The sequence below is a fragment of the Phaseolus vulgaris genome, chromosome 4, assembly GCF_000499845.2.
Source record: "Phaseolus vulgaris cultivar G19833 chromosome 4, P. vulgaris v2.0, whole genome shotgun sequence".
Lineage (NCBI taxonomy): Eukaryota > Viridiplantae > Streptophyta > Magnoliopsida > Fabales > Fabaceae > Phaseolus > Phaseolus vulgaris.
The window spans coordinates 30713560-30740547 of record NC_023756.2 but is presented as its reverse complement, the minus strand read 5'-3'; the positions used below and the strand labels follow the sequence as shown (position 1 = coordinate 30740547).

General features: G+C 28.3%; 1 long non-coding RNA gene across 1 annotated transcript; it reads right to left on the bottom strand.

Moving 5' to 3' along the window:
• LOC137836473 (uncharacterized) lies at window positions 1–26988 on the bottom strand. The gene is made up of 4 exons (XR_011085296.1): window positions 26734–26988; window positions 26287–26332; window positions 25987–26040; window positions 1–185 (listed from the first exon to the last, which is right to left on the bottom strand). It is a non-coding gene; the product is annotated as an uncharacterized lncRNA (long non-coding RNA).

Here is a 26988-nt window from a genome sequence, read left to right as displayed (position 1 = left end):
TTACTAGTTTCATTTCTTTATATTATTACTAAGTTCTAATTGACAGGCAGGTAACAAAATATACATTGTAAAATAAAATTAACCTGCTTCTTTATACTGGAGTAGATGGCCTAATCTTGAGCCACCACAACTAAAATCAAACCATGAATGAACCAAGAAAATATTTTTCTTCTGTCATGATAGACCTAATGATAATTAGATACATAAACACAATTAATAACTAAGAGAACCTGCAATCAATAATAAAAAGTAATTAACAAGAATGACATTATTTTTCATTGCTATTATCACATTAAACTAGCATTCCAATGATGTCTTTTGATAGTAAAATGGTTTATATAAATTAATCAACTAAATGAATGCAAGTAAAATGAGTGAGGGGGAAAGAACAAACAACAGTAAAAATAATAAATGATGCAAGTGTCATGTTAAGAAAGAGAGAGAGAAAAAAGGTCTATTTTGTTCTTATTTGGTTTGTATTGTAAATTATAAATTGTACATGCATCAGAAACAACTATAAAGTTTTTTGTCAGCATTAATAACTACTAAATTAATTTTATCTTAATACCTGATGCATGTCATATTTGAGTCACAACATTTTAAGGGCTTATAATTGAATTCAAGTTTTTAATTAATTCCTAAGTCACAAATCTATGAATTTCTCACATGCACTACTGTTGGAACCGAATGCAACATCAAAAGTCATACATAAACTTTTAATAATGTCCTCGAATAAGACAACTGTGAACTCTAAATTCAATCATATTTCTTTCATAGTTAAGCATCCCAAGTAATGAGCAGAAGTTAAGGATTAATTTAACTTAAATAAAAAAATAAAAAATCTAAAATTTCATGTTCTCTCTCCTTGAAGTAAATTTTATAGAGAAGAATTCAAAATAGTTTCCAATTTAGCAGGCTAAACACGTGTATCAATACCTACCCTTTTGGGAGAAAAGTTCTATTCATATGCCTATTCTTCAAAAATGTTCAAAATATAGCATTAATTACAAAAGATTAAAAATAATAGTAAATCCTTCCTTGTCTTTACCGATTCTTTAATAAGAGAGAAAAATAGTATAGGCAATCTTAGATTTTAGCACAAAGATATAAAGAGCATATTAGAAATCTGAAATTAATCTATAAATATAACAAATAGAAGGCACTTCCAGGGTAAGTTTTAAAAAAAAATCAAAAAGAAAAAAATTCAAATTTTAACTAAAAATAGCAAGCTGAAACTCATTCTGGGAGTGACAAGTGGCACTCTATATGACTTATACGTGTACAAAATCCCATTTCTTTAAATACTATCTTTCTTTATATACACTTTCAGCCTTTCTCTCTCCTATTACTCAACTTCTCCGATCTCTCTTCGTTTTCCCTTGCATTTGGTTTCTTCTTCTCTGGGTTTCCTTTATAGTTCTTCATTTCTGGGTTCTTCATGTCATTTCAGCCTTCTCCTTCTCCAGGTGACTATTTCTTCCGTTATGTGTATTCTGTTCATCTCATTTACGATTTCTTTGTTTCACCGCATAAATATGAAAACTTCTTTTGTTTTTCTTATCAAAGTTTCGTTCTTTTCATGTTTCTGATGAATTTTTTTCTTCTTTGGATTTCCTGCACCGATCTTCTCTGGGTTTCCTGCGGTTCTCTCCTATTTCTCCAGGTTAATATTTCTTCTTTTTTGGTTTTTCTTATCAAAGTTTCGTTCTTTTCATGTTTCTACCGTTTATTTGCCTCTTTGTTGTTCACATGGTTGATTCTGTGTTTTCTCATTTACAATTTCTTTGTTACACAGCATAAAAATGAAATATTTTTTGGTTTTTCTTATCAAATTACATGTTTCTGATGATTTTTCTTCTTCTTTGGGTTTCCTGCACCGATCTTCTCTGGGTTTCCTGCGGTTCTCTCCTATTTCTCCAAGTTATTATTTCTTCTTTTTGGGTTTTTCTTATCAAAGTTTCGTTCTTTTCATGTTTCTACCGTTTATTTGCCTCTTTGTTTTTCACATGGTTGATTCTGTGTTTTTTCATTTACGATTTCTTTGTTCCACAGCATAAAAATGAAATATTTTTTGGTTTTTCTTATCAGAGTTTCGTTTTTTTCATGTTTCTACCGTTTATTTGTTTCTTTGTTGTTCACATGGTTGATTCTGTGTTTTTTTGTTACTTTTGACAGCATCAAAATGATATTCATCTACATTTCAGTTTTTGCCCCAACCGGTAGTGGAAGTGGAATGGATTTTCAAGCACCAAGGTGAGATCTTTTCCTTCCTCGGTTTGTCTGTCATCATTTTTTTTTTCCATTTTTCACTTTGCTGTTGATTTAATCTTTTCTGGAGTTTTTCCATCTACATTTCAGTTTCTGCACCAACCCGTAGTGGAAGTCGAATGGGATTTTCGTTCATATCAACCATGTTTAAGCACCAAGGTGGATTTTGTTCATCTCATTTACGATTTCTTTGTTCCACCGCATAAAAATGAAATCTTTTTTTGTTTTTCTTATCAAATTTTCGTTCTTTTCATGTTTCGACCGTTTATTTGTTTCTTTGTTGTTCACATGGTTGATTTTGTGTTTTTTTGTTACTTTTGACAGCATCAAAATGATATTCATCTACATTTCAGTTTCTGCAGCAACCGGTAGTGGAAGTTGAATGGATTTTCAAGCACCAAGGTGAGATCTTTTCCTTCCTCTGTTTGTATGTCCTCATTTTTTTTTCCATTTTTCACTTTGCTGTTGATTTAATCTTTTCTGGAGTTTTTTCATCTACATTTCAGTTTCTGCAGCAACCGGTAGTGGAAGTGGAATTGGATTTTCGTTCATATCCATCTTTTTTTCAGCATCAAGGTGAAATCTTTTCCTTCCTTGGTTCTCATTGTTGTTTTTATTGTTTATTTTTTTTGCTGATAAAATCTTTAATGGTGTTTTTTTGTTTTTATTTCATAAATCTCATACATGTGTTTATTTTCTTTTAGGATCTTTATCATAAGGCCAAAAAAGCTTCTGTTAAATTTGGTTGTGGATGGAGGAAATTTTGTCAGATACATGCACTGTGTGAAGACCACAAATTGATCTTTGAAAGTGGACTAACCCCAATTCATATGATGGTGTTGTTAGTGCTTCAAAATTCAATACTGTATTCAGAATTTATTTTTCCAAGGACAATGTTCTTATTATATAGATTCAAATACTATTATAGATAGATGTAATTTCCAAATTGTTGTAATGTCAAGTATAGAAAATTAATTCTTTACTTTATTTTGGTTATCAATTTTGTTTTAAATTTTTATTCGCATTAATGTACTCTTCAGACAAACTTTAACCTTAAGATTATTTTCATTATATTATTCTTCAAAATTCAAATTCAAATTCAAATTCGAAATTCAAATTCAAATCTATAAATACATTTAAAAGTCCAAGATCATTAATTACCTTTTTGATTCATATCTTCTTCTGAATCATATCTTCTTTTTCTGACTTATTTTGCTGTTGCCGCGCACTTTTTTCGAATTCCAAGATTATTATTATTATTATTATTATTATTATTATTATTATTATTATTATTATTATTATTATTATTAATTTGAAAATATTTAATTTTTGATATTTTCAAATTGTTTAATTCCAAGATCATTAATTACCTTTTTGATTCATATATTCTTTTTCTGACTTCCCACTTATTTTCAAATTTTACAATTTCAAAGATCATTAATTACCTCTCTGATTCATATCTTTTTTTTTTCTGACTTCTCTGCTTCTGCACAATTATTTTCGAATTCCAAGATTATTATTATTATTATTATTATTATTATTATTATTAATCTGCAAATATTTAATTTTTGATATTTTCAAATTGTTTAATTCCAAGATCATTAATTACCTTTTTGATTCATATATTCTTTTTCTGACTTCCCACTTATTTTCAAATTTTACAATTCCAAAGATCATTAATTACCTCTCTGATTCATATCTTTTTTTTTTTCTGACTTCTCTGCTTCTGCACAATTATTTTCAATTCCCAGATTATTAATTACCTTTTTATTCATATATTCTTTTTCTGACTTCTCTGCTTCTGCCCCGCTTATTTCCAATTCCCAAATATCTATAGATTCATATTTTCAAATTTTACAATTCCAAGATCATTAATTACCTTTCTGATTCAAATCTTCTTTTTCTGACTTATCTGCTTTTGCACACTTATTTTCAATTCCCAGATTATTATTATTAATAATCTTCAAAAATTTAATTATTCAAATTTTCAAATTTTACAATTCCAAAGATCATTAATTACCTCTCTGATTCATATCTTCTTTTTCTGACTTCTCTGCTTTTGCACACTTATTTTCAATTCCCAGATTATTATTATTAATAATCTTCAAAAATTTAATTATTCAAATTTTCAAATTTTACAATTCCAAAGATCATTAATTACCTCTCTGATTCATATCTTCTTTTTCTGACTTCTCTACTTCTGCAAACTTATTTCCAATTTCCAGATTATTATTATTATTATTATTATTTTTCAAATATTTAATTTTTCATATTTTCAAATTTTACAATTCCAAGATCATTAATTACTTTTTTATTTGTATCTTCTTTTTCTGACTTCTTCTGCACACTTATAATTCCAAGATTATTATTATTACTAATAAACTTCAAATATTTAATTTTTCAGACTTTCACATTTTTTATTATTTTCCGATTATTTCAAATTTTTAAATTTTAACAAATACCATTAGGATTTAAAATTTATAAATATCAAATACCATTAAATACATGAAGTTTTCAATCATTTAGATTTTTCAACTCATGATTGTGGTTTTCCTGTACTCCTTTGATTGTTATTTCAGCTCCATGTGAAGTTAATTTATTTTTGTTTGGGTTTGTTTTCTTAATAGTCAAGGTAGGATCACAGGTTTGTGGTTAACAATGAGGCCGAAAGGGAATAAAGGTTTCATCTTTTGTCTTTTTTCAGAGAAAGTGTTAAGAAAGTTTGTATTATAGATAGATTCAAGTCAAACATATCCCATTTGGTTCAAAACTTTTCTAAACTTTTAAGATATGACACAGCAAGTATACTCTCACCGAGCTGCATGAAACCATACTTTCAGTAAACTTAGATATGATTTTAAACCTTTACCCGCGTGCGTTGTATTGGTTTTTTTGTTTCTATTACCTTCTTGGCTTAAGTCATTAATGTTGTTCTGTGCTCTTTGTATCCAACCTTTTCTCTTCTTTGATTTCCTTTCCTTTTTCATGAATCTGTCAACCCCACAGCTACTTTCAGAGGTTTGGGTCTTCATTTTCCTGTTTTGCTAAGTAAGTATTAAAAAGTTTTCATTTTTTCAAATATCATTTTGCAGAGATCTGATTTGGTTCTTTTGTTTTTATTACCTGATTATGTTAAGTCATTATCTCACTTTTTCTCCTCTTTCAGTTGTTTACGGTTTCAGTAATCTGTCAACGGCACCGCTACTTTTATAGGTTTGTTTCTTGATTTTCATGTTTTCAAATTGATTCCCCAGTATATCAAGCACCAAGGAAAGATTTTTTCCTTCTTTCGTCCGCATGCAAAAGCAAGAGTCTATGGTTATATGAAATTGGTAAGATTTCTCTGTTAGGGTTTCCACTTTCTGTCTATCTGTGTATTATTTCAGAAATTTCAAAGTAAGGGTTTTTTTTGTGCTAAACAAGAATCCTCTTTTTCAAATCTCCTTTGAAAACGTACCTAAAATTCCTTTTCTTTGCAAAGTAGGGTTTTCCGATCATGCTAGCAATTTCAAAAATTGTGTACTTTCAACCTTACTTTTCAAATTCAAACCACAATTTCATTAATCGCAATCCTTGAAGTTGAAATGTTTGCCCTTTTTACAGTTTCGATTTTTTATAGGCTTAATCTCTTCTGTATGAAACCTGACATGCTTAACTTTGTTTTTGTCATTCATTGAAATTGTAAATTTGTTTTTTTGATATTTTTGAAAATAATTCCTTACCACCTCCTCAGTATATATAGATACGTATATGGGTATGTTTTTTGTTTCACATTGACCATTGCATTCTACATTTTCCTTTTACTCAAAGGTTACCCTTACAATGTCTGTGTCAAGACAAAATACAAATTGTGTGAAAGTTGTTAATCCACAAAGTGAAAATTGGATCCTGATAGCAAGGGTTATACGTTTGTGGTTTGTTTCTGATTTCAAGAAAACAAAGTTTCCATTCTCCATGGAAATGGTCATACAAGACAAAGATGTAAACTATTTTATCATTTTCTTTCATATTTTTTTTATTACAGTTTAATGTCATTTTTATTAATCATGCTTAATGTTTGTTGCTATCTTTCAGGGTGATAGCATTCATGTTTCCGTTAGAAGAACTCTAATTTATAAATTTCAAAATGATATTTTTGAGGATAAAGTTTATTCCTTCAATTTCTTTAGTGTGTCTACTAATTCAGGATCTTATCGCACTACCTGTCACCAATACAAAATCAATTTTCAGTTTGGAACCAAAGTAAGCTCTATTGGTAATGATCTGGTCTCATGTCCAAAACCTCATTACACACCAATTTCTGTGTTAAAGGCGCCTGGATTTGATACGGACTACTTAGTCAATTAGTAATATTCTTTTACTTCAACAGATTTCTTTGAACATGTTTTTAACTGAATATGTTTTTACAGATGTTATTGGAATATTAACTGGTGTGGGAACTGAAAGAGAGCTGAATAGACCAGGGTCAACAACTAAGTTAAATGCCATTTCTATTGAAGCTGATGGGTAAGCTAATATTTTGTACCATAACTAATCCAAAATATTTGTTCTTACAATTGTAATTTTAATTTACAACAGCTACCGCATTGAGTGTACTTTATTTGGTAACTATGTTGATGAGCTCAATGCATTTCTGTCATCTGGAGAGCTGGAAAATATTGTCATCAGTGTGCATTTTGCTAAAGTCAAAATTTTCCAGGGTATGTCAAGTGTTGAATTTATAATTTATTTATATTTTTTATTTTATTATTTTATTTACATTATATTTTAATTTTAATGTAGCAAGGTTTTTATACAAAATTGCTTGGAATGTACGAAAATAATATATAATGATAAGTCCAAAGATGCAACCGAACTTAAGAAAAGGTTAGTTTAATATATTATTTTTCGATAATTAAAATGTATGAACCTTTCTAACTACAACTTTTACATCTGTAGGATGATTGAAAGTACGGATTCTCCTACACAGGGACTCAGTCAATTGTGTGACTCTGGAAAACAAAATGTTGAGGATGAATTCATCACTTTCATTCATAGAAATACTATTCAAGGCCTGAAAGATTGCAAAGAGGTATTACTAATGTTTTTTAACAGTTTATTGAAATCGATTATTAATATTTGAAGATCATTTTTTTTCTTTTTACAGGAAAGCACTTTTGTTATCTTAGCTACAATAAAACATATTGTGGCTGATGACGATTGGTGGTACACAACTTGCTTATACGGCAAAGCTGTTTACCCTGATTCCAAAATGTTTTTTTGTGAGAAATGTAACAAACATGTTATCAAAGTCCAACAGAGGTAGTGTTTGTACTTGCATGAATTTATTTTTAATTACATATTTCTTAATACTTATTACTTATTATATTATTATATTAATTATTTTTACTTATTTTAATTAATAATTTGTTAATAATTAACTATTATTTATTTTCGTTAAATTATAGATATAATTTGTAAACCTTTATGTATTTTATATTTCAGGTATAAGCTGAAGCTGCGAGTGATTGATGAAACGGATTCTACGACTTTCGTTCTATTTGACAGGGATGCCACTACACTGATTAATAAATCTTGCGCCGAATTATTTGAAAGTCACGATAAGGTAAATTATCGAACCATGCATTTGTTTATTTATGCATATAAGAAAATGTTATTATATTAATTGATATTTTTTTTAATATTTAGAACGGTGATTCTGGTGTACTACCAAAAGACTTTGATCTTTTGATTGACAAAGCTGTGTTGTTTAAAGTTGGTTGTGTTAAAGATCAATCTCTTAGGTTTGATCAATCATTTCGTGTCAAAAAAGTTTGTATTGATGATAGTACTATACAAAGGTTTTGTGAAGGTCGTGTTGAAAATGTGGTATGTTTCCTAATTTGAGTGTATTCTTACTTACATTTTACCCTTAAATTGGTTATTTATACTGTTTTTGCTTAATTTAATTTACTTATCAATTTGTGAAGGAACTTCATTTTCAGAAGAAAAGACTGTGTACTATTAAAGATGTCCAACAGGATGAGTCTTCTGTACCACTTTCTCAGGTAATTATCATTTAAAGTATTAACTTAAAAAAGTGAATAATTTACTCTTACTAATATGTTTTGCTATCATCGCAGGATTTATTTAATAAATTCTCCACCGAAGCTGCTGAATTGCAATCTAAAACTATTGATTTAGGCAGCGATAGTGTGTTAGGTACTGCTACTGAATTTGTTGCTCCACGGGTTACAAGAGATTTTGCTTCACCTGCTCACACACCTGATGATGATATCCCGCTTAGGGTATTAAGGAAAAATATCAAGATCGAAAAGGGAGTACTATAATTTCATACTATTTCTCTAACGTTTTGTAACTTGAATGATCTATTTTCATGTATTGTAGGCTTTCTTTAATTTCTATGTAGAACATGTTATGATGTATTAGTACAATTCTATTTTTAAATCTCTTTATGTAATATTGTTAGTTTCATATGTTGACATTATCTTTGAGGTACGTACTGATTTTATAGTTCATTTTGAAGTTGTTATATTTTTGTTTTTTTTTTCAATTTTATGTCTACATTTTAATTTATTTAATGAGTTTGTTTTTGTGTAATTCATATTATTGCATACTTTTTGTAACTCTATTTTTTAACAATGGTTCTTTCGTTAAATATCAGAATCGTAATGGTAAGTGCCTCAACTTTTACTTTTTCTTTAGTTCATAAATTTATATAGAATTATATAATATTTTAATAATTATAATTTGTGTTTTTTTTGTGAAGGTTATTGAAATATTGTTTTCCTTTCCCAGGGAATTTTTTCCTTTATTACAGGTATTGTTTTCCTTTATTAGAGTTATTCTTTTTTCGTCAATTCATTTTTTATACATAATATCTTAGTATGTGATAAAAAATAAATCTTTGTGTAATGATATGTTTGTCCTTACGAGAAAGATTTTTTTTCAAAAAAAATTCCCCTTACACTCAACCTCTAAGGATTCAAACGGATATAGAGGATAACATTAACTACGTGTCAGAGCAATTAATGCATCACTTCATTTTTTAATTTTTATTTTTGCATAAACTGTCTCTTCTATATCTTTTACACTTTTTTCAAAGTATTCATTTCATCTTCCAAGACTAATTTATTAAAAATTATGGATAGAAGTAATAATTACAGAAGTTAAAAATATTATATTTAAAATTCAATATGAAATTATATTTTCAATTTTAAATTTTAATTACAGGTATGTTATTTAATGTTAGACGTTAGGGTTTAAGTATTTAATTTAAATATATGTATATATGTATATATATATATAATATGATATATTAATAATAATATATAACATATATAATATATTATTTAATATGTTTAATATATTTTATATTATATTTATTTTATACTTATGTATATATTTATTTATTATTTATTTATTTATTTAGATATAATACAGTTTTATGTTCACTATTTTAATTTATTATTATATAATGCTAATTAATTATTAATTATACGTGTCATTAATATTCATTTTATTTATCTATTGAAATAGTTGTATTTTTATTAATTTTTTATTTTGTTAACCCGTATTTATCTATTGTATTTTTTATTTTGTTAATTTTTTATTTTTATTTTATTAATTTTATTTAATATTATTTCATTATTAATTATGAATATTTTTTCTTAATTTATTTTACTATCATTATTGGATTTTAATTGTTTTTTTAATTATTTAATTTAGTAACTGAAAAGACATGTTGCTTCCGAGGAAATTTAGCGTAGATTTGTGACTGAAAAGGTATGATTGCTATATATAAGTAACGTAGGGCTTTCTATTACTCACAAACCTATTGCTATTAGTCTTTTATACTTCTTCCCTACTTCCATTATCTTCATCTTTCTTTTTCTCATTGTCATGGCTGTCATTCCTGAAAAGATCGTAAAACTTTGCGGGAAAGGTTTATTTACAACAGTTAACATTCGTGGGGAGGTATGTTTTTGGTTCTGAAATTCCTTACTTTTCATAGTTTTTTCAGTTCTTTGAGTATTTTTATGGTTTTAAAATGGATAGAATGGACACGTGGATCGTGCATTCGCCATCGAGTTTGAAAATGAACTGGAGGAGGAATGGACCCTCAGCGACAGTCAAGGCAATATTCATATAGTATATTTTAACAAAGATATACTTTGTCCCCAAATTGTGTATGGATGGTCCCGTCTGAGTGATTTTTATGGGTTTAAAGGTGACCACAATATATTGTTTCGTTACGTGGGTAATAACTCCTTCCATATAACTGTTTTTATGGGGGAGTTATGTGAAATGATTTTGACAAAATTTCTGAAGGAAGTTGAAGGGAGGTTGCCGCTCAACAATGGCTCCTTTATACATTTTGGCTTAAAGTTGAGTTCAAAACAGGTCTTTGGAGGATATGTGGTAAGTTTACCATCCTTTCTTTTTAAATGGATATTAATATATTCTATTTCTTTTATTAACTAATTATTAACTAATATTTTCTTTATTGTTTAAGGATCTGCCTTCTCCTTTTTCTGAATATATTCGTAGAGGGAAGTTCAAGAAGGTTAATCTACATGGATGGCTACAAGCTGTTGAATGCACCATTTTCAAGTCCAGGTTTCCTTCCAGAAGCGTTACACTCTGTAGCGGGTGGAAACAATTTTGTCGTCTTCATTCTATTCGTGAAGATGACAAAATTATATTTGAATGTAACAAGAAGCCCTCTTCTGATATCAGGGTTCTACTACTGAAGACGTGTCACTACAAAAGACTTAGTGCTTAGGATAATCAGTTATTGTTTTGAACTATATTAGTTTGTTTAAGTTAATTTATTTTTGCAAGTATTGCTTCTTTTTGTTGGGAAGTATCCAGTTTCCACTTTGAGGAAACAAGAACAATTTATTTTGTTTACTCTTTATTTTTATTTCATTGTGGTTCTGTTTAATTAGCTCATCTTATTTCTTTGTATTTATTGTTTAGTGTTTCTTTCTTTTCAATATGTATATATATATATATATGTTTTTAATTTTTCATTTCTTATCTGGCATATTAATAATGCGTTGGCATTTCTAAATATGCTCAATGCTATAAGAATTGTCAGTATATTAAAAAAATCATAAGCCTGTTTTAGATTTTGGAATGCATGCATATTAATTGGATTTTCTATACAATGTTTATGTTTATATTTTTATTATTAATTATTAGTTTATTAGTTATTGTTGTATTAACTATTTTTTTTATCTCGAAACCTTTTGATGTACATTTGTTTGTTTTTCTGTATTATTTTTCTAATTTTTTAAAATTTTTATGAATACTATTTCAATTTCAAAATATTTCTTATTTATTTATGGAGGTGACTTCATAGTTCAATATGAATTTGCCTACAATCTGTTTCTATTGGAAGAAACACACATTTTTTTTATTTACAAGGACTTGATTTGATATAATGTAATGAATTATACTTTTACTTGCAATAAATATTTTGGAGTATTTTTTTTTGCAGGTTCAAAATAACGAAGGAAGTTGGTCTTTAATACTTTATTTTTTATATATATATCTTATGGGAACATAGTATAAGAAATCATTTTATTTAATTTAAATTAGTTTAAATTGTAATGTATTGTAATTTACAAGTCATTGTAAAATTATGTAATTTTAATGTTAATTTTTGTGTGTATTATATTTAATTTAATTAAATTAAATTTAAACTTCTGAATTTCACTATTTCTATATTTCTATATTTATATATTCCTCACTTTCACAATTTTTATATTTAACCAGACTTATTATAATGTTAAAGTTCAATAAAAAACAGTTAAAATGTTAAATAGCATAAAAATATTATTAAGAAAAATAAAAAAAAATCCGAAGAAAGAAAATATATCTTATTTTAAAATAAAAAAAGTTGTATAAAGTATTATTTAAGAATTCGAGAACTTTCAAGTAATCATTAGTTCCACACTGACTACAAATTTCGAAGTTAAATTAAAAATTAAAAATAAAAACAAATTAAAATAAATATAATATTAGTGCAGATTCAAAATAACTTAATAACACAGTTTTCAGTGTAAATCATTAACAAAATGACTGAAGAAGTTTCTGGAAAAGCACATAAAGTTGGTTCTCCTAATATTAGTTCAAACTCATTTGTCCCTTATCATCTTCATCTTCTTCGACATTCATAAGCCAACTGATATCTATTTTTTACATTTTAGAAACAACCTTTGTCTCAACATCTTCTTTTTGTTCATTATATTAGATATCAGATACCAGATCTGCTCTCCATGGTGTACTATGTTTCTGCTTGGTTCTGGGAGATACAACTGAAACGTTGTAGAACGGAAAAGGTAATTAAAGCTTGGATTTTTTTCATTCCGACCATAAATATTAATTAAAGGTGCATGCATTTAAGACATAAAAACTCTTTCTCTTCTTCTTTGATTTCCCAGTATAGAACTTGGTAAAAATAGGCACTGTAGAGGTATCCTTGGAATGGAAAAGGTAATTAAAGTTTGGATCTTTTTTCATCCTAACCCTAAATATTGATTAAAGTTTCCATTTTTAAATGTTTTAAGTTCACAGATTTAAGGTATATACATTTCATAAAAAAAATGTGCTTATAATAATTATTTTAAGTTCTGTTTTAGTGAAATTAGTAAATACAAAATGAGAATATCTGTTTTAGTCACTTTTTTTTGGCGGTATACATATACTACATGTTCTTGCATGTTGTGTATTATTTCAGATATATCCAATGGAAGGATTCCTTTTTTTTGTTAAACAGAAAAGCTGTTCTAGAATGGTGCAACAGAAAGTGAGCTAAAGTTCCTTTTTTTTGCTTAATAGGGTTGTCAGATCAGGGTATATTGATGTACTTTATGTTTCTGTTTTTGGAGGTTGCTTCGTTCTTCTGTGTTTTAAGAGATGATTGTTCCTAGATAAATGTCCGTCCAGATATATTACTATATTTATTATTTACTACATATATTATTATATATACAATCTGATAAATTTATTCCCTGCAGGTTTCCTCTTTCAAAAGTCAACCAACAATTCATTAATGAGAATGCTTAAAGTAGAACGTTGTTCTTTTGCACTGGAATAGGAATTTGTTTTCATATCTTAAAAGTTAAGTTCCCCTTTTTCACAAGAACTTCTACACATGCATTGCATGACCTTTCTTCATCGAACATTGATACTACCTGAATTTTTAAATTTTTTATTGTTCTTACATTTCGAAGTTTGATTGTTTATTATGCAAAATATAGAAAAATTGTGCAAGTGTTATCCCTTTAGAAAGGTAAATTTTTGGTTTAACATTTTTAAGTATTAAATATAATTATTATATAATTATATAAATAGATATGATTATTATATAAAAATATTACACATTTTTTTCAATATTTTAATATTTAATTAATAAATTTATTATGTCAAAGTAATAACATAAAAGGGAGTGCCGTGCGTGACCATATACCGTCAAAATTGGCGCCAAAACAAACAGCCAAAACAAAGCTACTGTGAACAATATATTTTACATACTTACTCCTGAAAACAGTACATACTTTTATGGCTGAAAATATTTGTTCTTACTATAATACTCCCTGAAGTTCAGTCATTCAACTTTCAATAGTTATGGAGAAACTGAAGCGAAATATTAATAGAAGAAATAGCATTGTTAGCCTTTCTCAAACAAATTCTAATGCATCAGGTATAACAACTACAATGTATATTTATATTTTTAAGTGTCATATATACATACATATAGATATAGATATAGATATATATTTCAAAATTATTTTCAGAAAACAATTTCATAGTCTATTATGATCTATATATAATCAACTGTCATGCCAATTTATGGTAAAAATATATAAAAAATAAATGGTATGTTATAGTTCTTAATAGATTTATTGTTTGTTTATGATTTGACCTATTTTTTTAAATGATTTTTATTTTCCAGAGAATCAAAATCCAAACACAACATGCATATCTGAATCCCGCAATGGTAAGCATAAGTTTAAGTATATTGTTTACTTCAAAGTACTCTATGTTATTTATTTATCATTTTCACTGTAATTTTTTTTTTTTTAGTGCTCGCAGCTGATAATGGAAAATATGCCAGAAGAAAAAGAAAAAATATATTGTATGAATTGCGAAGAGAGAATGTCAAAACAACAGGTAGTCAACATAATTAACTTTTTTTTATCATTAATAATACTAAATGTCAAAATTTATCCATGTATTTTTATTTTGAAACAAGTTAATCCAAATGCAATACACTTAACTCATAATTCTATGAACTTAATTTTACTGTTATCTAATTTTTTTATTATATATATTTAACAATTAGGTTCATAAAAGAAGTTAATAATCACTTATGATGTAAGAGTGAATCAACTCTCAACACAATTTATGGTAAAAATATATAAAAAATAGATTGTATGTTATAGTTTTTAACAACTTATTATTTTACATGTGTTTTATTCTCCAGAGAATCAAAATCCAAACACAACATGCATATCTGATTCCAACAATGGTAAGTATAACTTTAAGAATATTCTTTACTTTCAAAGTACTTTATCCTATTTATATATGATTTTCGTTGTATTTTTTTATTTATTTTAGTTCTCGATGCTGATAATGGAAAATATAACAGAAGAAAAAGAAGAAATATATTATATGAACTGCGCAGCAAAAAAGTTAAAACAACAGGTAGTGAAACCTAAATACCTTATTTTTATATATATTTAGATTTAAATTTAGATTTAAAATATAATTAACATTATTTGTCATCCCTTTACCTTATTTATCACCAATTCTGACTTATTGTTGTAGGTGGAAGTACTCCTAACTCATGTGAAGATCTTGGTTCTCCAACATCAGGAATTATGATAACAAATATCCCAGTTTATGAGAACTTTACTCCTAACAATCAATTAATGCATTCAGCAACCAAAGTATTGTCATCAATGAGTACTGTTAGTAATGTAGAATTGCTTCAAGGTAAGTGAAAATGTATTATAAATTTTATTCATTACAATTTAAACTAATACTACATCAATAAACATTTGAATTTTTATATATACTGTTTTTGTGGAATCATTTTTTTTTATATTAATCAGATGTTGCCAAATCTGGAAAGGTAGAACGGGGAAACTTCATTTATGGTCAGCGAGAAAAGGTTGATCCAACAAGAGGTAATAACAATGACATTTTATTTCATTTAACTCTCGCAATATGTCATTCAATGAAATTTGTAATTATATTACTAAAGTCAAATCTTATGCCTAATTTATTTTTTTTTAGGTCAAACTATTGTGAACTCAAGTAAGAAATTTTTGGGTCAAACTTCTCAAAATACAAGCATAAATGATTCTATCTGTGCAAAACTGACTCCTGACAATGAATTCAACACCATGGATTCAATTCCAAAAGTATTATCATCAATGAGTACAGTTAGTAATGAAGAATTTGGGCTTACAGTGCAACTTCATGGTTAGTTCTAATGGATCATTCAACTGTTTTCATTACAATTATAGTATTATTACAAATATACACACAATTTAGATTTATTAAGTATAGTACTAATTTATGTTTTACTATATTTTTTCTAAATCAGCTGAAATCATTAAGTAGTAATAATTATCATATATATATATGGTTGAAACACACTCAAATGCTAAAGTTCTTCAAATCATTTTTCTAAGATTAAGTTTAATGTAAAATAATTTATAAGTTCTTATATACTGATGTTAATTGATTTATCTTATTTGATCACTCATTGAAAGTTTTTGTTGTAGGTCAAAGTACTCTTAAATCAAGTCAGGATTTTGCTTCTCAGACATCTGGAATTACAGGCTCAAATTTCCTTTCTTCTCATCAGCTTACTCCTAAAAATCACTTAAACATGATGAATTCTACTACCAAAGCAATGTCATCAATGCAAACAATTACTCATGGAGACATTACCCTCACTCAACTTCCTCATGGTTAGTTTACGATCAATGATTCGTTATATTTGATTACAATATCTAGCAATGGCACATTATAATTTTATTTCTTTATTTTTTGAAAAAAAAATTCTTTGATTTTGTGCACATTTTGGTAAAGCTGCGAAAGGGTGATCAAGCTAGAGGTAGTAGAAATATAGACTGAATGAAAATTCATTTAATGAAAAACACTTTTTTAACCAAAATCATTGTGTTTTGCAATTAGTAACCCCTAAGAGTCATGTGAACGTGATGGATGCAACTTCTCAATCATTGTCATGTTTACAAACAATTTGTAATACCCCTAAATTTCAAGGTTAGTTCAGGAAACCAATGTAAATGATTTTTCGTTGATCTTTTTTGTCAATTAAATTTCAAAATCATACTCATGTTTTAGTACTAATTAATTGTTGCTTTGGAACATATTTTCTCCAGGTAATTCAGTTGCAGGGAGTTTAGGGTATGTATTTAGTAATACACTAAACTTACATAACAAGTCCGGTACACACAGTGTTGAAATCATTGAATCAGTGACTCAGAGATTGAATTTTGACGAAGATATCCAAAATGAAGAAAATAATGGTACTAAAAATTGTTAATTTATAATTCTTTTTTTTATAATTTTGTAACAACCACTTTCTTTTATTATTTTTTGTTTCAGATGACACCAGACAAGTTTATAGTTCTGAATTATATTCAAAAGCTGAAAATGAAGGTGCATATCTTTAACTATAACTTCTTCACTTCTTCATGAAACTAAATCAATTTATATCAGAAAAGTAATAGATCACCTTTCTTAATTTTCTGAAAATAGCTACGGTTGAATTTGGACAACCTACTATTCAATGTGAATACTGCTTGGGCGAGGTTTGGTATGAAGAAAGATCTCAGAAATCTAAGATTTATGTTAAGGTTGATTTTTCTATTTGTTGTCAAAAGGGAAAAGTACAACTCCCTTTCTTACAAGAACCTCCTAAATTGTTGTTAGATTTATTAAATGGGAAAGATAGTCGAAGTCAACACTATCTACAAAATATTAGAAGTTACAATAGTATGTTTTCATTTACTTCAATTGGAGGGAATATTCACTCTTCGATAAATGATGGATCTGGCCCTCCTCAATTTATTCTGCATGGACAAAACTATCATAGGATTGGAAGCTTGCTCCCCAATAGTGGATCATCTCCTAAGTTTGCACAACTTTACATATATGACACTCAAAATGAAGTGTCAAATAGATTATCTCACTTTGGGTATGTGTTATTTTTAGTTACTTTAATGACTTACTTTCTATTTACTGGATTAATTCAAAGATCATTTATAATGATATATTTTTAAAAATTGCATGTAGGTCAAAAGTGAAAAATGTGAAGTTTGACAAATCCTTGATTGAAGATCTTACCAAGATGATTGATGACAACAATGTTTTGGCAAAAACTTTTAGAAGAGTAAGAGAATTTCTACATGATGATGTAAATTCAGATTTTGCATTGAGGTTATTTAGACACCGATGCAAAGATCCAAGAGTGTACAATACCCCTACAACAGATGAGATAGCTGCATTAATTGTGGGTGATATGAGCAACATGGAAGTAGGGCGAGATATCATAGTGAAAAAATATTCAGGACAAATGTATAGACTCCATGAAACACATACAGCCTTTATTCCATTACAATATCCATTAATATTCCCCTTTGGAGAGGATGGGTATCAAGAACAGATTCCAATACGGAATTCTGGAAATAACAGCAGAGAACGTAAGAGAAGTCGTATTTCATTAAGGGAATTTATTGCATTTAGAATTCAAGAAAGAAATGTGGAGTTTGGGAATATAGTCCATTCACGTCGATTGTTTCAACAATTTTTGGTTGATGCATATACAATGGTTGAAGCTCAAAGATTGTCTTTTATAAGGCTAAACCAAAAAACAATCCGTTGTGATATTTTGCAAGGCATACAAGAAGCAATGAATCGAGGAGAAACAAATTCTTCTGCAATTGGAAAGCGGATAGTTTTACCTTCATCTTTTACAGGAGGAATGAGATATATGTTCAACAATTGCCAAGATGCTATGGCCATTTGCAAAACATTTGGATATCCGGATTTATTTATCACTATTACCTGCAACGTAAATTGGTAAGAAATACGTGACTTTGTTACCTCAAAAGGATTAACTGCTGCTGATAGGCCAGACATTGTTTGTAGAGTTTTCAAGATGAAATTAGATCAAATGATGATTGACTTAAAAAAAAATGACTATTTTGGCAAAGTTAATGCAGGTAATCCACATTAACCCGTATTTAACAGTTTGTTTGCTATATTATTATGTATTACATTTTGAAGATTTTTTTTCATATTCTTTCAGGTATGTACACTGTGGAATTTCAAAAAGGGGGTTTACCTCATGCCCACATACTACTGTGGTTGGATGGAGAGAATAAGTTAAGAAATCCAACAGATATTGATGGAGTCATTTCTGCAGAATTACCCGATGCATTTTTATATCCTAAATTGTCAAAGGCAGTGACAACCTACATGATACATGGCCCTTGCGGGGTAAGTCGAATAAGTTCACCTTGCATGATTAATGGTAGATGTTCAAAATTTTACCCAAAGAAATTTAAACTATTGACTACTATTGATGAGGATGGATATGCATGTTATAAACGTCAAGATAATGGAACATTCATTCTTAAAAATGGAATTAAGTTGGACAATAGAAATGTTGTGCCATATAGCCTTTGCTATTACTGAGGTATCAAGCCCATGTTAACACAAAATATTGCAACAAATCAAATTCAATCAAGTATTTGTTTAAATATGTGAACAAGGGTCCAGATAGAGCCAATTTGAAAATTACTACTGCTGATAAAGACTTTACAGAGACCCCAGTTATTGATGAAATTAAACAGTATTATGATTGTAGATACATATCTCCATGTGAAGCTGTGTGGAGAATATTTGCCTTTGATATCCATCATAGATGGCCTCCAGTTCAACGATTAACTTTTCATCTATTGTACGAGCAACCAATTGTTTTTAAAGACAATGAAGACATTGATGAAATATTGAACATCAATCAACATAAAACAATAATGTTTTTAGCTTGGTTTGAAGCTAATAAAATTTATCCACTGGGAAAAAATTTGACTTACTGTGAATACCCTAGATATTTTGTTTGGATGGCAGACAAAAGAGAGTGGAAGCTAAGAAAAAATGGTGTTAGTATTGGAAGGTTAACATATATTCCTGCAGGGTTAGGGGAATTATATTATCTGAGGTTATTGTTGAATTATCAAAAGGGTTGCTGTAGCTATGATAATATCAAAACTGTTAATGGTTTCATTCACAAAACATATAAAGAGGCATGCTATGCAATGGGGCTATTGGCAGATGATAAAGAGTTTATTGATGCAATTATAGAGTGCAGTGTCCTTGCTTCAGGAAATCAGTTGAGAAGACTCTTTGTTACCCTTTTAATGATGAATACTATGTGTAGACTAGATGAAGTGTGGAACAAAACATGGAAGTTGTTATCAGATGATATTTTATACCAAAAAAGAAAGGAGTTTGTCCTACCAGGTATAATTTTATTATTTCATTTGAAATTTATAATTTATAATTTTATAATTTTATAATTGCTATATGACATATAATATATAATTTCTTTCCTAGGTCTTAGAATTGAAGATGCTCAAATTCAAAACCTTTGTCTTCTATAAGTAGAAGAGTTATTAATTTCAAATGGTAAGTGTTTGAAAGATTTTCCAAGTCTGCCAGAACCTATTCATTCTGATTCCTTTATTTATCAAAATAGATTCATTATTGATGAATTGAATTATGACAAAATAGAAATGTCTGAAATGCATTGTTCTCTTTTTCAAACTCTTACTCCTGAGCAAGTGGAAGTTTATGAGAATATAATGACAGCAGTCCTGTCAGACCTTGGTGGTTTTTTTTTCTTATATGGTTATGGGGGAACTGGAAAAACTTTCATGTGGAAAACTTTGTCCACTGGTCTTAGATCAAAAGGGTTTATTGCTTTAAATGTAGCTTCTAGCGGTATAGCTTCTTTGTTACTTCCAGGAGGAAAAACAGCTCATTCTACCTTTTGCATTCCTTTTGTAATAAATGAAGAGTCAACATGCAATATTCCTCAAGGAAGTCTTATGGCCAAATTGTTGATCAAAACGAAATTAATTATATGGGATGAAGCCCCAATGATTAATAGGTTATGTTTTGAAGCCCTAGATAGAACTTTAAGGGGTGTCATGAGAGCTGTAAGTGAAGAAAATGCTCTTAAACCTTTTGGTGGTAAAGTAATTTTATTGGGAGGAGACTTTCGTCAGATATTACCTGTTGTAAAAAATGGATCAAAGTATGACATTGTGAAGGCAACAGTAAATTACTCTAACTTATGGAAACATTGCAAAATCTTAAAACATACAGAGAATATGAGATTAAAGAGTGATACATCAATTCAAAGTAAAACAGAAATAAAAGAGTTTGTTGATTGGATACTTCACATTGGAGATGGAGATATGGAGTTAAATGAGTTGGGACAAGGAATGATTGAAATACCGGAAGAGAATTTAATTTTAGATGTTGAACAACCTTTACTATAGTTGGTTGAGTTTGTTTATCCCTCCTACATAAACAATGTGACATCTGATGATTCTTTTGATGATGGTGCAATATTATGTCCAACAAAAGAATGTGTGGATCAAGTGAATGAATTCATTTTATCATTAATACCAGGATCTGAAGTTACTTATTTAAGTTCAGACAGTCCTTGCAAATGTGAAGAACAAGAAAATGCTCAAGCTAAGTGGTTTACAACTGACTTTTTAAATGAGATCAAATGCTCTGGAATTCCCAATCATTGTGTTAAATTAAAAGTCGGAGTTCCAATAATGCTTCTAAGAAATATTGATCAAGCCAATGGACTTTGCAATGGAACAAGATTACATGTAACTCACTTGAGGAAAAATGTTATTGGTGCCAAAGTTATTACTAGGAAAAATATAGGTGATCAAATATTTATTCCGAGAATGAACTTGACTCCTTCGAAAACAGGTTTGCCATTTATGTTTCAAAGAAGGCAATTTTCAATATCTTTGTGTTTTGCCATGACAATAAATAAAAGTCAAGGTCAAACTCTGAATAAAGTTGGTCTATATCTATCCCGTCCAGTCTTTACACACAGACAATTATATGTTGCTCTTTCAAGAGTAAAATCTAAGAAAGGGTTGAAGATATTGATTTTGGATGATAATGGTATTCCCACAAATTTCACTACTAACGTGGTTTACAAAGAAATATTCGAAAATGTTTGAAGTATTAACTTACAGCGTTACATATGAGGTATGAAATTTCTTTAATTATTTGAAATATATTTTTATTTATCATATTTTTTTGTAATATATGAACAACAATTTAAGAACTGATATACACTATCTCTTATAGGTTTTGATCAATGCTTTTGTTTGACACAACTATTCATGGTCATCTTGAAAGTATGGTACATATCTTTTATTTTGACATATCTTTGTCAAGGTTGGTTAATTTAATTAATGTTTTACAGGAATTACTTATAAGAAGTAACAGTTTTGTAAAATTAAAGTTCAAAAATGATGAATCTCTAAAGCACTTGATGAGGTATGTTTACTTAAATTATTAATTACATAATTTATTATTACTATTACAAATTTCGTGTATCTATTTGTGTACTTAATCTTTTATTCAGGCTCTTGAAAGGCAATGTGAAATTCTTGATTTATGGAGTCAAATTCTATTGAGGGTTGCGTACTGGATGATCATATCTCATTCAAGATATTAAGGACAAATATCAACATTGATTCAAAAGGAAGTAATTTTAATGAAGAAATTTGATGTAGTATTAGCACTGCTTGGACAGTTTTACAGTATATTCGTTACTCTCTGCATATTATTTAATTTATATTCACACTATATTTTGATGATTTGTAGAATTACTCTTGCACATTTCTTTGTATAATGTTTTGGTTTCATCACAGGACACAATGTTTCAGGTACTCTTAATATTAGAGTTAAAACAATTTCTTAAATTTCAATACGTTTATATATTATATATATAAATTTTTATTATTATCTTATTTTAATCAGTATTTTTTTTATAACTGATATAAAAAAAATTTATCTTGAATATTTCAGGTGAGTTATTTGTTTCAAGAACCTTTACAGGTATTGTCATCATTTTTGTGTACATTTTAACAGTTTGTTTTATTAGTAATAACTATGTGTTTTATTAATTTTTAGCGTTTTTACTATTTGGACACTTTTAATTTCTTTGTGTAATGTGTTACTGTGCTCAAATTATATCTTAAATGATAACTTATACCTTAAATGATTATATAAGTTACTGTGCTCATATTATATCAACATTATGGTCAACAAGATAAAAGGTAAATCATTTCTTATTTTCAAGCCTTTTGTTTATTGATACATGGTTGCATTAAATAGGTATCAGAATAATTAAGTCAATAATTTATTTTATTCTTTTTGAGATAGAGTGTGCCCTTTTTATTTTCTTGATACACTTTTTTCGAAATTTAATTGCTTTTTTCCTATGCAGAGTTCATGAAGCAGGTAATCATTTCATCCCAATTTCCAAATTTAAGGATTTCAAAATTTATTTTTTTACACAATCATTTATTTTAAACATTATTTAAATTTTAACCGTTGGATTACATGCTTATTATTATTATTATTATTATTATTATTTATGTCAAATAATTATATGTTGTGAGAATTGATTTTTTTTCTGGGATGAATTCTTTTTATGTTATATTTCTCATCATCAAACTTCTTAAAAATGAACAAATTCATTATTAAAAAATATTTATTAAATAAAACAATTTTTTTAAATAAAAAAAAATATTTAAAGGCTTTATTTATTGATACATGCGTGCTTTCCATATATCTGATAGAAATCAACTCACAAATTTTCAGATTGTACTTTTTTAGATTTAGTCTGACTTGCTTGATTTTGTATTTTTTCAGATACACGTGGCTAATGTAATCTCTCTTACACAGTTCTCAAAATATTCATTCCTCTTCCCTATCAGATTTGGTAGATATAGATAATCATTTCAACATTAAACATTAATAGTTTAAATTTAAATTTCGCTTCCCAACAACCGTACTCATTTCTACCAAATCTTCTATAAAATATCCTAAACCCTACTTTTTTTCTGGTGCTCTACTACTTTGTTTCTGGTGGTTTCTCTATTATTCTTTTTCTCTTCTACTGAGTTCTTGGTGTTTTCTCCACTACTCATTTAATGGCGCCCAGTGCTGAAGAAATCATTAGACTTCAAACAAGAGGAGTCTTTTGGTGCATGAACAGCCGTGGTGAAGTATGTATATTTATCTTTTTTTCCAAAATTTCTTCTTTTCAACATTTTCTTCATTTCCTGACATTTTTTTTTCTTTATTTCATAAAAAATAGCTTGGTTTTGTAGATCGGGATTTCGCCATCGAGTTTCAAAAAGAACTGGGAAAGGAGTGGACCCTGGCTGATTCAGAAGGAAACGTCCATATAGTGGAATATAACGAAAATTTATTGTCGCCGGAAATATTGAGTGGATGGTTTAATTTATTTGATTTTTATGGTTTCATAGATGATAACTACATTTTATTCCGTTATGTGGGTCACAACGCCTTCCATATAACTGTTTATATGGATGACGTCCCTCAGAGTGGAGTAAATCGTTATTTGGAAGAAATTGAAGGGAAGGAACCCTTAAGCATTGGTCCCTTTGATCATTTTTCCATAAAGTTGTCTCGATTAAGTATCCAACTCAGTTATCTGGTTAGTATAAAATTGATTTATTTCAAAATGCTCTGTATTTTATTCTACTTCATTTCTATTTTCTTATTATTTCGATATTGTTGTAGGATCTTCCTGCTAAATTTTCACAATATATTCGACAAGGGAGATTCAACAAGGTTACTCTGCATGGTCTACTAATGGATGTGGAATGCAAGATCTTGAAAGGGAAGCCTCCTTTTAGACGGATTAAACTTGGAAAAGGGTGGAAGAATTTTTGTAGTCTTCATTCTTTTCGTGAAGGAGACAAGATTATCTTCGAATGTGATACGAGAAATCCTTCTTCTCATATCAGGGTTTTGTTACTTACTTCTATTCACAGTTTAAGTTATCCTGCATAATTTCGTTTATTATTCTCATAGCATAATAGTTACCAAGGACTAAGAAAGCTCATATATATTTATGTTTCTGCTGGGACTTTTTTGGAAAACTGAACAGTTAGGTACTCTTTATGTTTATATTATATTTACTATATGTTTCTGTTTAGTAGTGTTCATATTCTATTTGTTCATCTGTTTATTACAAATTTGTTTCATTATCTGGTATATTTAAAATAGGTTGGCATTATTACATATGCTTAACACTATAACAATTGCCAGTATATTAAAGTCAGAAAAATCTTTTATCATATTTTTTATTATATATATTTTGTGTTAATATTAGAGAATGCTTATATTCGTTTTATTCTTTGTATATTGTCTATTATTAATTAGTCATTCAAGTATTAATTGTTGCTTTTTTTTATATAGAAACATGATGATGTATATATGTTTATTATTGTTGTATGGTTTTTAAGATCTTTAGTTATTTATATAATAGTATTTCATTATGTTTTAGTTGTATTATATTACATTACATTTTAATTTAATTTAGATCATAAAAGGTGAATTCATAATTTAATATGATTTTGCCTACAATCTGTTTCTTGAAGAAACACACATTTACTGAGAGTTTTTTTGTAATAATTGTACTTGGTATAATCTCCTGAATTCTATTTTTTAATTGTAAAGATTTTTTGGAGAGTTTATTCTATTTTTTAATTGCAAAGATTTTTTGGAGAGTTTTCTTGCAGATTAAATTACAGGTTGAAGATAGCATGAGGTTGGTGAAGAGGACTTCAAAATGGATACATAGTATTAGATAATTGTTTATATAATAATGTATTTGTTCAAATTATTTTATTGTACTGATATTGTAATGTATTTATTATGGTCAAAATATATTCATGAATTTTTAATTATTTATGTTATATTATATTAAATTCATTAATATACTAAAATTATATAAATTTATACTATTGCAATATATTTAATTTCATTTCATCAAATTAATAATTTATATATATCTAAATAAATTTATTATTTTTAATATTAATATTTAAATATAAAAAATTCGGAAAAATCACGTACGTTGCACGGTTCAACCTACTAGTATTAATATAAACAAGAATATCCACTACATTTATTAATTTGAGTACTGCAACTTTAAAAAGAAGTGGAAAAAAAAGTAGGAAAATGAAGTAAAAAGAAACTGTATCTGCATAAAACATATTGAAAACCAATAGCAAAAGATCTCCAACTTTACTACTCTCAAACTAAAATTATCTTTGTTGAAGCTAAACGAAGGTTTTGTCAGTTTCTATAATTGCTTTCGGTACTAGACAACAGAAGTTTACACCATTTACCAAGAAAAATAAGAAAAATACTCCATTTTACTTGAAAAAACATGATTGGCAATGAAGCAGGGAGGAAAAAGCAATTGCACAAGTATTGAGAATAAATCAAAGTTATTATAAGGATCAGAGACAAACTATTATTATTTGCACTAGCACATAAAGAGTTTTACTGACTTACCAGCAGTGTGAATCATGTCATCTACCATAACTGCTACCTTTCCCCTTACATCACCTATCAAATTCATCACTTGCAAGATGAGATTTACCAAATAAAAAAAATCCTAGAAGGTGCTTTAGTTTATAATTATAGTTTATAAACTAAGATTTATCATCAATTGTAAGGAATAATAATAATAATAATAATAATAATAATAATAATAATAATAATAAAATGTTGGATATGGTTTAGGTAACATACAAAAGACTTAAAGTGAAGGTAAACACTTCGTTATATTCAATGAGAGGACAGCCAACCTACCCAGTTTCTTAGCAAGATCAACGAATGGTTTCAATTCTGATAATACCTGCACACAAAAAGAAAGAAATAGATATTAAACTAGGCCATTTCCAGCACAAAGCAAGTTTAATTCATGACTAACATTATATTATGATGTGCTAGTTAAAGTGGAACACTAAACGAAAGCCATAATTTCAAATTTGATAATAACATTGATGGTATAATTTCCCTGTATTCCCATTTCCCAATCATTCTAATCAGATTAATCAAATCAAACTTTTTCATTTGAAAGGAAAACAAACACTTTTTGTCATTGAACAACCATGTCCATGTGCATCATGTGAACTTACAAGTACTGTGGTGTATGTGAGGGAAAGTGGTTTTGCAAAGAGGCCACATCTAAATCATCATATTCAACAGAGAAATTCAAGAGCCCGCTACCATTATCAACATCCTCATCACAATTACCTACGTGGCCCACATCACTGGTTGTGCGTTGTTCAAGTTCTTATTCATGTTCCTGTTCTTGAAGCTGCTGCTGAATCGTGTGATCATTGACGAAGTCTCTAAGCCTCTCCCTCAAAACCCTTAACTACCATTCGAGAAGGTTCTTCTGTGACTCCACCTGCTCCATCGTTCACTGCAGCGACTTAATCACTTCAAGATCGTACTCTTGTTTCTGCTCCACCACCTTCTGTAATTGTTTCGCCTGAATCTCCATGG